The sequence below is a fragment of the Syngnathus leptorhynchus genome, chromosome 8 (genome assembly GCF_054491065.1).
Source record: "Syngnathus leptorhynchus isolate UIUO chromosome 8, UIUO_Slep, whole genome shotgun sequence".
In the NCBI taxonomy this organism is placed as follows: domain Eukaryota; kingdom Metazoa; phylum Chordata; class Actinopteri; order Syngnathiformes; family Syngnathidae; genus Syngnathus; species Syngnathus leptorhynchus.
In genome coordinates, this window is record NC_141202.1 from 13165377 (window position 1) to 13180565 (window position 15189).

Genomic DNA, 15189 nt, shown 5'->3' on the forward strand with positions numbered 1-15189 from the left:
ATGTACGCACGCTTGGTCGTTCCTTTACAAACATTGGATCCCGCTGAATGGGAGGCAGTCTTCTATCTGTTTTTTTTTGTTCTTTTATTAGTTTTTATTAACTTTGCCTCTCTTTTGTCAGCACTCTCAATAATCAATGCTGATATATTGCCAATATCCACCTAAGTCCCCTGTGCCATCTTTCACAACAGCTGGCTTATTGGGGGTGGGGGTAGCGTTTGTCCCAATAATGATGATATTTATTATAGATATTTATTATCGGGCTAGGTGGCAGATGCACATAAACACACACACATCCGCACAGGCGCAGTCTCACCGGAGCTCTTTAATTTACACTGGTAATATCTGGCCATTATTCGCCCGTCCAGATAGTCTAAGGTTATCAGCGCACGGCGGCCATAAGCGTCCACACATTCACTCCATTTGTGCCTGGTAATGTGTGTTTACGCTGTGTGTATGTGAGCTGACGGGGGGGGGTCAAGATTCAAGTCAGTGTGGGGAGGGAGGGTGGGGACGGGAGTGGACAATGCGCTTGGCCTCCACATAGACACACACTAGTGCACGGCAACCCCCCAGGCCTCATCTACAGCCCCCCCTATCTCCCTCCAGACGGTAATCCACCCCAGTGCTCCTCATCCTTTCACGTATTGATTTCCTCTCCTGCGCCGCGGTTACATGTCGCACCCACGTCTGCTCGCGACCCCTCCCACTGCCTCACCCTTTACCCCCTCACACACACGCACGCACACACACACACACACACACACACACACACACACACACACACACACACACACACACACTCCACCCTCCAACAAGCAAGCGTACTACACAACAACTAAAAAAAAAAGAGAGGGGGGGAAGGCGGCTTGTCCAGGAGAAGGGGCTAAAAAAGTGGGCTGATAAAGCACTGCAGTATTTCAGCAAAGCAAGCAGCATTTTACAAGGATGGAAACAAACAGGGCGGAGAGACGAAGAGACAGAGATGTGGAGGAAAGGGGGGTAGTGGGAATATGGGAAATAAAATAAATAAATAAAAATATCGGCTCTCGGGGGGTTGCAGAGGATATTGTGGAAATTATCAGAGTGCGACATGCGCTGGAAGTCCGAGGCAAAAGATTTATTTCGAATTTGTCTTTGACAGAGAAATTCATCATCCGGCCGCTGCTGCCGCCGCTACTGTCGTCTGCTTTTGCTCCACATTGCACCTGCCCGACAAGTTAATTGGGGATTGGTGTGGGGGGCTCTTAATTAATGATGATGAGGATGAGGAATTAAGGATGAATGAGGCAGAGAGAAGGTGAGTGGGTCGAGGCAAAGCCGGACGCCTCGGATCCGTCCAAGGACAAGCTACGCCGATGTTCGTAGTGCTGTTTGGGTGCACTGACTTCCTTTCAAAATCTTTCAAGCACCAAGCGCAATAACAGGACCGAACATTAGCAGGTTAGAAGCCTGCTGTTCAGTCAGGAAAAGCCAAATTAGGTGATTTCTGCGTGCGGAGCTCCTGGGCTGCTCACAAAACAGTCAAAATGTCGTAAAAGTGGGAGACACACATGACGGAAAAACAAAGGGAGAGAGGTTGAAAATCCAAATGAGGATTCATTCACTTCAAAGCTGATTATTTAATTAACACCTTCAAACTTTACACCAATTTGTTGAAGATGAAGTCCCAAATGACCTCGTAACCGTGAATTGAACTTGAAACCTCTTGCGTATTTGCTCTGCCGCCTCCATCGCATTTTGATGCATTGCTGTCACAATTGGGCACGCTTAGACTGAGACCACTTTTGCGACAGGAGTGTTTCTTTAAGCGGTCAAATTTGAAATTCATCCTCACAGGGCCGGATGACTGGCCCTTGACATCCTCCGCTTGGTTCATCACAACAAAACTTGCTACGGCCAACCTTGGCGAGCGCCACACGTCTGTAGCGAACCATACACGTTCCTGAACAGAGTGACATTTGATTGGATTATTTTATGCTTTTGTCATGTTAATCCATAAATATTGATCATAAAGCGCCGCAGATGATGTATGGTGTGCACCGCTGCCTTTTATTGTGTTATTCAATGGCTTCTATAACGGGTAGGCGTTTGAGACGCCATTGAGAGGTGAATTAAAAGTGAGGTGAGGCAAGGCCGCTTTACATGGCACCTTTCATACGCAAGATAATTCGATACGCATCAACGTGTGCAACATTTCAACAGATTTGCAGACAAAAGAGTTGAAGGAAAAAATAAAAAGTAGATTCTCTTTCCCTTTTCTTTGTTGTTTTTTGTATAACATGTTTTTTTGGAGGGAAATCAAGGGCAACAGGATGGAACGGGAAGGCGTTTTTTTTTTTCATCTGGCTTTCCGAGTATTTACACTTGGGGCTGACTTCACTTCTGTTGGCAGCTTCTCCCATTTGCCTGCAGCACAACTGCTAAGTGCTGCTTCCCCGTCTCTGGACTCAACTAACTCATCAAGCCGAACCAGCAGACATATATAGATATATTGTTTTAGATTCCATTGTAATTGCTTTCATGTATTCAGGACCTAAACAGTGTCCATTCCAACTCCAACACGTTTGCCACCCTTGTGAGGACAAGCTGAATGAATGTTAAAAATCTCGACTTGTGAAGGACGGGCCAAATGATGGCTTGCATCAGAGTCACTTTCATTGCATTTCAAAGCACCGCTGTATTCGTAACACATGATTTAGGAGCCAATTGGGATTTTCATGTCGAGGCACTCGTAATCATTTTGGTCAATTATTCCTGGAGGTTTACCATTTGCTGTCGTGCTCACTTGCTATCCCCGGGTGAATAGCGTATTTGATATGGCCTCTGTGCTGCAGCCAGCACGGACAGGAGCCAAGAACAGCCTGTGCGTCTCAGCAAGTGTTTGAAAAAGCCAACCGATGGGTTTGTCGCTCGTGCTCCCTTCTTCTCCTCGCTCTCATCTGCGGGGCCATTTAAAAGCACTCATCTTAAGAGGCCGTTCGCACAAGAGTGTATATTGTAATGGCAGTGTGGGGCCACCGGACGCACGGTCCATTGTGCGGTGGCAGCGGCGCTCCACTGCACAATAGTCAAACAATGGTGGGCAGCAAATGACTTGGGGAAAAGGTTAGGGCAATTTGGTCAGCGGAGGAACAATAATAGGAATACACGCCTTGACACTCGTCAACACCTCAGCACACTTGTACGACGCGTTGAGAGACGTTGTCACATTTGCGCAAAAACTTACTGGACAATACATGAGGCGCACCTGCGCAAGCCAATGACGGTCGGCCAGTACAGATGACGGTACCGTCGCTCACAGTGAAGCCCCATTTGTTGTACAGCAGGTGATAAAGAATGAAGATGATAAAGTTGCTGAAGATTTTGTACTTGCGACCTGCCCACATGCTTGTAACTCATTAAAGCACTTGCAAAACCATTGAAACGTTTTTCCAACACTAAAACCAATCGTGAGTTGAAACTCGAGTATCTCCGTCTTAGTGTGTTGATGTGCCCCCCAATTTTTGTTTTAACAAATCCAACACTGAATATACTAAAAAAAAAATAAAAAAAATAAACGAAAGCCTTAGGATGCCCTGGTATGGTAATGTAGACGTAAAATGCCACAGAAATGCTAATGGTTAGCATCGACAGGCGCGTTTTTTCGAAGTAACGGATAACTAACTACAAATGTTGGGCTAACATCAAGAAACATGTCGCCGCTCTCACAGCTTTATGCTCGCTGAAACACACTAACATCATGCTGGCTATATCAGAGCAAAGTTTGGGTTTCATGCACACTTTTGCTCACACGGCAGCACTTTATGATGCTGTTCATGCATGCATGAAAACAGTCACACGATCGTACACGCACACACTTGCACGCACGCACACACGGACACACGCACACAAGCTCACGCGCACACATGCACACACACAAGAGGATATAGCCAATTAGGCCCATGCACAACCTTCAGAGAAACACCAGTGGGCATGTAAGACTTGGAGTCCAGCGGGTCTCCAAAACCTAACAGTCATGAGGCAGAAACAACACACGCACACGTGCACACACGCACACATGCACACAGCATGCGAAATAATAAGACAAAGACAAAACAGCGCATTCCATCTCTGACATTTCCAATCTCTGTCCATCCCTGATAAAACCAGCGTCAGCCATCAAGTGACTCATTGCAGGGCCGCACACATAAACATGCGCTCCATCAACATGGCCGCATCACGCTGCCCGCTATCAGACCCCCCCCCCCCCCCCCACCCCTCCCCCGTTGATCCGGCTCATAATTACTCAATTATTGATCCGCCGCCACAATCCTCTCAAATCAGCAGCAGACATTTTGAAAATTGGGCCTGACGGATTCCTGGAAGTAACGCCAGGACATTCTTATTATACTGTGTACAATTTGCCACAGTACGTACATGTTTTGTATGTTATCCAGAGATGTGTGCAAGTAAAAGTGTACACAGTACACAGTTTTGCATTTTTCTCACCATGGTGACAAGCCATGTCTCCCTGGCAATAGGTTTTAGATTTACCAATACACTGTGGCGATCCCACCGCAAAATGTGTCAATAAATTGGTCCAATTGACGCCATAGTATGTTTTGTCAGCTTTCTTGTTCTTGAACTCACATTCATGGAAAATATTTCAACGCCCCAAAGTAAATAAGCTTAGCACTGTTTTTTTTCTTGGTTCTTTAATTGCCTAAGTGGCTTCTCGCATCCCTTTCTTGCAGTATTTATTTTAAAAACCTCCCAAATCAGGTTGTTTGGTACTTCCACTTGCGTTCTGAGCATGTACGCAAGTGCATGATTTGTAAGACGCAATCAAGTGGGACATGTGCCAAACACGTTTGTATGGCCATAGTTTGATTTCCCTGCCGCCGCCAGCCTTCCCTGTTCGCCGCAGTCTTCCCTCAGCCCTTTTTCCCGCCGCGGCAAAACAGTCAGACTGTGAGTGAGAGTGCAGGTGATTTAGAGCGAGGAATCAATACGAAATTTAAAAATCAATGCACTTAGCGCCAGGAAATCAATGGGCCTAATCGGGATGCCAATCGGACCAGTCAAAACAATTAAGAGGCAAGAAAAATGTTTAACAACCTCGCAGACGCACCAAAGAGGGCCAAGAGGAGGGGGGAGCCAGGCTGAACCTGAAGGAGCTATACGGAGAGCGGGAGAGGGATGAGATGGAGTGATGTATGGGAAGGAAAGGGCTCAGCAGGGGAAAGCTCCCTGGCTTAACCGACCCAAGAGGAATTAAAGGGGGAGGGAGGGAGGGAGGGAGGGAGGGAGGGAGGGAGGGAGGGAGGGAGGGAGGGAGGGAGGGAGGGAGGGAGGGAGGGAGGGAGATGAAGGAGCAATAGCGGGACGGTCACGGGGAAAAGGGAAAGCCGTTCTATCCTGCATGGGAGAACGTCATCACCAACAAAAATCATTCCGACGAGGCCACCCTCGGCAGCACATATTTGCCTCGACAAATTTGCTTATTAGCCAGTCATCAAAGCCAAAAGGTAAAACAAAAGAAAACGTAAACATTGCCGCAAATTTGATAAAAACCTTTTATCAGGTCAGGTCTTTTTTTGAAAGAAAAATGAAAAAAAGATCATAACCGAATTTCTAAAAAGGTTCCTGATGTTGTGACTTATTACTTAGTGACTAACCGCTCATTTCAAAGCCATCCAGAAATTCCATCACATCAACACGTTTCGCCTTTGCGATCATACGTGACGTTCGTCAGCAGCCAATGAGAATGCTCCAGCTGAGGGCTGGAGGGAAACAACATCATTGATTGGATGCTCGGTGGGTGGTGTGTGTGTGTGTGTGTGTGTGTGTGTGTGTGTGTGTGTGTGTGTGTGTAGAGGCGGGTGGGGGGGGCTAATTTGGGGTCAATCAATAGATCTCCCCTCTCTCTATCTTCTTGCTGCTCACAAGGCTAAAAATCAATGACAAAGCCAATAGTTCCCCGCCCCAGTGTGGATTAGTGAACACACAACTAATCAGCCAGTCAGTGAAACTGACATCTGGGCTATTAACCTATTGATACGGGGGACACGTGTTGAAGACGCATTCCGATACAAAAATCGGAGGGATGCTCCAGACATCTCACTAAAAATGGGAGGAAGCATTTGGCTCCTTGGCGCCCAAAAAGGATGGCAGTCTTGGTGTGTGCCTTTGAGGGACGTGGCCTAGTAGTGGCCAATTTGGAAATAGATCTGACTGTTGGTTTCATTTAACAGCAAACTGCATACATGGCAGTGCACAAATGTGTCGGTGAGCGCGACATCAAGCCATGATGCGGCACAGGATCATCTTTCAGAGACGGCCACTCATCAGGCTTTTGCTGACTCCAAATTTCACCTGCTTGTCCACATGCGTGCGGGCCGCTGAAATCGCCACAATAGGAAAATCAGTGCTCTTTGGTTCAAGCAAACATCTTTGTAGTGTAGACAAAATTAAAAGAGCTTGTACTGCCTTGCCGAGAAGATAAAATAATTATTAGGAGGTGCCAGACTGCAGCTTTCATCCTGCACTTTTGAAAGCCGCCTTGTTTTTGCTACTTCCTCTGTTTCCACCCCCTCTCTCCGCTGGCTCTCTCATGTTTGACTTTTCATACGTTAGGTTCGTTCTTCCTCATTTCCTCCCCTTGTGTAACGAAAAAAATGAAAGGCCTGGAAATGTGAATCTTTTTGTCTGACAGTTACTCCGGGCAGCAGTGCAGTCATGTAAAGCTGCAAACAGCTTTAAAATCCCCTCGGCTTGTGCAAAAAGCCCAAGGCTCCTTTCGTGGGACTGTGATGCACAGATAAAAAGCCTACAAACATGGCAGCCGCAGAAGATGGTGGCAGACACACCGCCACACAAACAACTGGCTAACGGACAAGTTGGAGCTCACTCTGGCGGATACAAAAACACTTCACAAAGACAGCGTCATGCAGCAGCGTCCACAAAGATGGCGGACAACACGCCGCAATTACGCTTGCTGAGACATCCACTGCACCAACATGCGAGCCACAATGGAATATATTCCGCCAAGATGGCGGCAACACTCTACAAAGATGGCAGCAATAGCACAATGTACTCCCCAAAGATGTTTGAGTGACTGTAGAAAAGCCTTCAAATCCTGTCAGACCGCGGAAAAGCGCATGCATGTGTTTTGTTTCCATGCGCATCATAGCGTGTCCGATCCCCAAAATGGGAAAAAAGGGCAGCTGAGTGGATTTGTGGCCATCTTCTCTCGGTCGTGCAACATGCACTTCATTTCCACGCAATGAGTCACACTTCGACTCTGCATGTGGGCCCATAATCGACACCTCACGCCGGAAAAGTTGAGCAATGGGCTTTATGGCCGAGGCCGGGCCGGGTCGCTCGGGTTCCGGATAACCTTCCTATTGGAGGGGCGAGTCCCGATTTCTCGCCTCTCTAAAGCCAATATGCGCGCAAATGGGGAGGATATGGGCGGCGGCAGTGTGATACGGCCTCGGAATACGGCTCTTTTCCCTCTTATCCCGCTCAGCCATATTGATGCGCCATCCCCCGCCCACCCCCAAGCTCCTTCTTTTTTGAGCCTTTCACGGCTCATCCGAAATGAAGCCTTTCAAGACCACGCGACTATTGGCAGATTAGGAAAACATATCATATTTTGCAGCTTTCTTGATACGACGAATAATAGGAGCCGCCGAGGAGGCGCCGTTTGTCACCAGGCGTGCCTGAAATTAGAGCCCTGATCTGCCACAACCAACAGTTTCCCCACCACCACCGTAATGAACAAGAGAATTGATTGAAAAGAAAAAAAAAGGTTTGATTGTGTGTGTGTGTGTGTGGGGGGGGGGGGTGTCTACATCATATTCCTCCTTAAGCCACACACAAAAATAATCGAGGAGCAATGTGGCATCAGTGGCACCTCACAATGACGGGTGGAAAATCACAGAAAATTGATCGCATCCCACAAAACGGCTGCGGTGACAAAAGCAGGAGAAAAAACAAACGGCGAGCTAGCTTGAGACACAAGACGATAAACAGCAGGTGTAAAGGGATGGATGAATGGATGAATGGATGGATGGATGGATGAAAATGCTGCACTTGTGACAAATGATTCTGCACCAAGCACTTAGCAACACATTACTGCCCTGCCAAAAGCCTCCTACTTTCCAAGACCCTCCACTTATTCATTTACGCTTGTATGTATTTCTTTGTATTTCATTATATCCTCCGTCCCTATGAAATGGTCATGTGCTTGATAAAATACAGAATCAATATACATATAGAATATTTTCAGTCATGTACTCAATATATCTTTTAAATTTACAGATTATTTTACATTTTTCCAAAAACAGATAAAGAATAATACCTACTAGGATCATAAGTATGAAAAATGTAAAATGTAATATCGGTATTAGAATAAATAAAACATAACGTTTAAAAATAATCTGCCCTCATTTTGCATTGATCTGTGCATAGCATCTGTGTTGAAACAAAAAAAATGTTAAATTATAACAAAAACATAAATAAATAGATCAATAAATAAATAATACCCCCCAAATATCTAAAGCTATTTTGAGAAACCTAAAGAACCCTGATCAAATAACATAATAGTTATGAATTCATGACCAAGATCATATTTGCATTTATTGTATTATTTTGAAATAATTCACCAACACACAACCCTAATATATATATATATATATATATATATATATATATATATATATATATATATACAAATGCAATATATTATATATAAAAATATATAATATATATAAATAATAATATACATGTATGTATGTATGTATGTATATATATATATATATATATATATATATATATATATATATATATATATATAAACAGTATAACAAATCACAAATAACATTAAACAAAATTAGCATTGGAGAGAGCCATTAAAATTGAGATGATGGCGTAGAAAATTAAGTATAAAAGGGTTAGACATAAAGGTGGCCTGTTCAGAAGCGATAGAGGAAGAAAGAGTCGGAGGGAGAGAACCAGGTGCACCCAAAAAAATCGAGGAAGAGATTTGGGATTAGGCAATGAGTGTGGGCTAAAAAAGAAGCAGAGCAGGATTAGAGGTGCTGCTGCTGATGCTGCCGCCGCTGCTGCTATTGCCGCTACTGCTGCGAGAGCGGCCGTGCCACAAAGTGAAAGGTGGGAACCGTCCATGACACAAAATTCAACTGAGTTTTGTCCACACCCGTCCTCAATGTGACAAAACGGTATGTGTCCCCTCATGAACAGCAAGAGCGTCCATTGCTCTTTGCTGCCCTCCGCAGGTGGACAGCAGATCACTGCACGCAGGCCAATCCATTGGTGGGGGGACTAAAATGGTCCTCCAATTGTCTTGTTCGTCGCACGAGAACAGCAGACGGAATTAAGAGTTGACGCGCTGCCGGGCATTCAGAGGGAAAAATGTAAAGGAGAGAAGCAGGTTGTCTTCATCAATAATTTTGAGCTGCGCCATGTTGGTGACTCACTCCCATAAGAACAGCCAACTGGTATTTGTGGAACCAAAGGACGCTCCAATAATTATAATATTCAATGACATTATTAAAAAAATAGAAGTGGCCATTAATATTTTAAAGGAATTATTTGTTAACGTGAGGTTTATATTATAAAACAGGTGGGGAGGGAGTTAATTAATATGTATGAGATATTTTGTAAATATTTATGTTGTACTTAATTTTAGTGATAATTCATTATTATCACTACTACAAAGTGGTAGTTTTATCTATTAAAAAATATAATACAATTAAAAAATTATTCAAATAAAACACAGTATTTTATACTTGTGGTATTAGGTTATGCTGTGAGCCTTTGCTTGCGTTAGTCAAGTCAGTGTTACAGTTGCACGCACGCGCATACACACACACACACACACACACACACTTGGGACAGGTCGTGCGGTAGGTTGCATTTGTGTGCGGGTAAAATAGATAGGATGCTTGCTAATCTGGCGAGTGTGGGTGCAGCGTGAAAGTCTGGACTGTGAAGAAAGTGGGGGGAGGTTAGTATAGTTGTATTGATTGGCCAACTACAGTGTCAGAACAGCGGTGCCTTTAAAAACGAGCAAATACTAGGAAAAGGCCGCTTAGGTCAATGCTAACAATCATGCTAGAGGTAGGCATTGACAATTGTGTTCTTTAGAACGCTTTAAGCAACAGGTTTTGATCACAAACGGTGATCAGAAACAGCAACGTAACAATACCACAGCTCACTTGACGTGCTAATTGCTCAGAATAATCTCTCAGATGGGATCAACAAATCCCACAATTGGGTCTCGGAAAATGCCCCAAAATGTCTTTCCGTCCAGACCGATGTGGACCTCAAGCTCCCCGTTGCGCATCTTTTATTCCTTTCCGATTGAGCCTACATCATCACCCCTCTTTTCTTGTCTTCCCTCCCCCTTTTCACACCACAGTGGCTCGCGGACCCCAAAAAGGTCGTCCCGTCTGCGGGGTCATCAGTCTGGGATGAAGCCCGACCTCTGACACCCCCCAGGCCTCAATGTATTCCGAGCACAAAGGCGGCAGACACTATTCCATAATGGCCATGCACCGCCGCTGTTTGGGATCAATTTATCACCTCGTCGGCGTGGCTCGGCCAAAGCACTGACCGCCGTCGCAGGCTTGACCGCCGCCATTTTGCCTTGCAGCCACACTCGGCCATCTTGACCCGGCGCAGATTCGAGCGCCATTTATCAGCTAATCAATACGGCCATGATCAGAAATTGATTGTTGATTCTATTCAGTAGCCACTATGTGGCACAAAGCTGCGACCAGCGCACTTTCTCAAATAGTGGCTGCAGAGGAGAGCAGGTGTCCACTTGGTTCAGGATGCGAGGCCTTTAATTGATGCATTTTCATACCAACGTTAAATAACGTTTTTCTCATTCAGTAAGAAGGTGTTTATTAGGAAACTACAGGAAGTTACTAAGCATCAATTAGTCATTTGTTGTGTTTATTAGGGGGGAGGGTTGTAAATGTTGCAAATGGATTATGTCGAGTAACATGTATTTCCTTATATGGTAGCCAGAAGGCGTTTATTGACTTAATCAAAGAGTCTGCTAATCTTTAAATTTTGCAAATATTTTTTTTAACAAGATGAAATGGGGGAAGTATCTGCATCATTAAGGAGGAAGCGTTTATTTATTTCATTAATCATTTATGCATTTGCATATGGTACCAGGGGTGAGTCTAAAAATGTTGAGGGAGTTGGGGTGTGCTTTAACTTTTTTGAATATTTTTCTTTTTAGCCAGATCAACTAACATATTGTTTGCGCATAGCTACTGCATGGCCAGGAGGCTAAAACAGAAGTAGTTCAAATGTTTATTGAGGGAGTGAAATGTATTTTGATAATAACCACTGTACCTTAATTATCAAAGGTTTGTATATGTGTGTGTGTGTGTGTGTGTGTGTGTGTGTGTGTGTGTGTGTGTGTGTGTGTGTGTGTGTGTGTGTGAGTGTGTGTATGTGCGTGAGCGTGCGTGCGTGTGCGCGCGTTGTTGTGCAAGTGAACCTAATAACGCGACTAGTGTGTTTTAGCCATACAGCAGGTTGGCGGCCACTGCTGGCTTTCTCGCACGCGCAATCTCTCGTATTAATTGAGAAGCTGGCCGAGCGAACTTTGAACCCCGCAGGTCATTACCGCATTGTGCAGCGGGCTAGAAAGGGCTAGGGGACATTTGGAAGGTGGGGGTCGTCGTGCACACAAAATAGATTCATTTTGTTCCTTGTTGTACTATTTGGAAAAATAAATGTGAAAGGATTTATGGAGTAAATGTTTTTTTCTGTATTAATCCCACGTAGAAAAACGTTTAAGAATCTCAAAAAAAAATGCATTGTGTACACGTGTGATAAGGTCCAACATTTGCAGTCTGCTTAAGTTGTTTTTATGCTATTGTTTTTTTTTTCCTTATAATCCGTGCAACGATTGCTAAAGTGGAGCACAAATAGCATCACCTCACAGAGCCTATTGATGTTTCAAGTATTGGTTACAGGAAGGGTCAACGCGCAAAGCTTCACGTCACAAAATCCGTTTTGGGTGACTTTCCCGACGACATTTAACGACGTAATTGGCAAACGTGTTTTTTTTTAATTGTCATTAATTTTGCACATTTCCATTTTCAAACCGTACGAGCGCAGGATTGCAAGTGAACGTGAAATTCTAAACGCTCCGTGCATTTTAATGGTTTTGAATCCACAAATTTAGTTTTAAATTTTTGCTACATGGTAGTGCACTTAAATTTCAACAACAACGAAATGTTGAATTAATGCAACTGAATGAAGCTAATATTAATGCGAACTCAATTCTACAAGTTAATAGTTACAAGCTTGACATTTTAAATGAATGGTCATGTCCAAATGTGATTGCTTAATTGGGATAACAAGCAATTATAAAAACACGACAAAAATTGGTGAAATATATTTTCATCTATTTAAATATTTTATGCAAATTTAGAAAGGTATGTAACACTTAAACACGGGGGAAAGTTATATTAAAATATATATATTCAAACATGGAATATTATTATTTACTCTTGGGTTGTATGGCAAATTAATTAATTGAGCCTTCATTTGCGAGTGCTTTTAAATATTACGCGTATTGGCCTTTAAAAGATCTGTTGCACATAAAACAACTACGGCTCAATGTTGATAATATTCTCAGTCTAAATATTACTATTATTATAAATGCGATTTTGTTTTTTTAGGAATTGATGATCCAGCTTGTAAAATAAAATACGATAACAAGCCACTTTATTAGGTACACCTGCAAATTGTCGAATTGGGTCCAATCTATAAAATGAGCCTTAAAACGTTATAAAGCTCAATTATGTGTCATTTAATTACCAATACGTATACGTTAATATGCACTCCATTCAAATAAGCGTTTGTAAAGGCACATTTGTTGACGGTGGGACGACGCAGCTGAATGCTCCAATGAGTGGATTCTTTATAGTTCTCTTTTTTGCAGCAAACGAGCAAAAATGTCGTTGTTAATAATGCTAATGAAAACGTGCACACACGCGCACGAGTTTATTAACATTCTATAACTGGACTCCACTATGAGCACCATTCACAACTTTAGTGAGACAAACGCACAACCCCCCCCCAAAAAAAAATCTCATTTATCAATTAAGTAGTTGTACTTAAGGAGCATTCGTCTTTGTAACAAGTCAGAACTCGTATTGGAAGGTGCCGGTGTATGTAAAGTGTCTAATAATAATATTTTTCTACTTCTCTTTTCGTTATTGAACGTACGTTGTTTACATGAATACCCCCCCTCCCAAAGAAAACACACAAAGACCGAGTTACACTACAAAGTTGAGCAAAAATGACACTACACGGAGAGTCCCATGCACTCACACTTCAATGAATAGATAAATAAACAGCTTTTAAGGCTTAACATACAATTAGACACAACCACTGCATTTTGCCAGTCCACCTGGAGCGAGGCCGCAGCCCCAGTGGGTCGAGGTCTCCACCACCACCACCACCACCACCACCACCACCACCACCACCACCACCACCACCAGCTGCTGCAGCAGCAGCAGCAGCAGCAGCAGCAGCCCAGCCGCACTTCTCCTCTCCTCTGCCCGGGAGAGAGAGCCGCCTGGCCGGCCTGTTTGTATGGTACGTTTGCCTCCTCCTTTTAATTGATTTTCCCATAATTAACTCAGTGTGTCCATTGATTTCCCCTCCACGCGCGCTGTGTTATTGTAGACACCAGCAGCACTGCTACTACAACTCGGAGGCAATATCGACCACGCATGCTGCGCTCATCACGCGAGAAGAGGATGCGCAGCGTGCAAAATCGCGCACCTGCACAATCACGTGCATGGCAGGTAATTTGCAGGGGCTAGGTTTGAGGGGGCTACACAGGTGCACGTGGGGAGCGCATATGAAAAAGTGGGCTTTTCAACGTTTATCGAGTCAATGTAACACGCATAAAAACACGCACGGGCTCCCCACGGGTCCCGCGTGGAAGAGGAGCACTGCAACGGTGCATTGACAAAAGAGGAGAAATTCCATGCACCCCCCCATGCTCCCATTTTTGGCACTTTTTAAATGATAATAATGATAAAAGAACACTACCTGTGCTTCAATCGGCGTACGTCTCCATCCACACCTCGCGAGCCAGCTTGTCTGGACAACAGTGGGGATGGAGAGGATGATGGGGTACATGGGGAGGCAGGAGAGGTGTGTGAGTGTGTGTGTGTGTGTGGGGGGGGGGGTGTAGCTTGGATAGGGGGCTCAGCAATAAAGCGAGGGGGTGTAGTCAGAGAGGGGGGGAAATTGGTAACTCCCCATCCTTTTATAACCCCCCTCCCTCCTCTTCTTCCATTCTTTCTCCATCCCTCATCCTCAACGTGGATGGCGCCCAGCGGTTGCTATGGCGACCCAGTGGCTGTGGTGCTGAGGAGGCCAAAGAGAAAGGAAAGAAAAAAGGTAGGTGGATGGAGGGGTTGGTGGTTTGTACACATGACAAAACTTATTTAACTTTCGCCTGTTTGTGACGTCACACACTCAGCGTGGATCTTCCTGCTACCTGCCACGTGAGTTCCAGTTTTGAATAGCAGGCCTTCCGTTGTAGCCGATAGGGGTGGTTGCCCTTTGGCGCCCCCTGTAGCAGACAAGTGGAATTATTCATCAAAGAGACCAGAATATAAAGAGGCGTGAAGTGGACGCCATACAATTTTGTTGGTTCTTTTATATTTTTTACAGTTATTGTTTGCCCACCACAGTATATATCTCTAAGTTTCATACAGAATCGATTAAGCATCTACAAAAAACAATACAGAAGGAAAAAAAAATGTGTTTGTTTTTTGCGATAAAAACCAAAAACACCCGCCGTCTTGCATTGTTTAAAAAAGCACTCCAAATCCATCCAAAACCTAATGCAGTTTTCTTACTGACATCTGTTTTTGACAAGCACCCTCAGGGAAGTGGAATAATGAAGTCGTTTGAGGTTGTCCTACTGCACGCTCTTTTCACTGGAGCGCGTCAATAAGCCGCAGCGGCGGTACAGGACGCTATCAACGAGAAGCACCAAACCCGGCCGGCGGATTATACACACAATAACGCCAGTCCCGGTGGGTCCTATCGTGTCTATCGGCTTTGGATGACACATTTCAATAGCGCGCTGATTTGGGCGCCCGAGACGCCGCGAGATGGCCACGT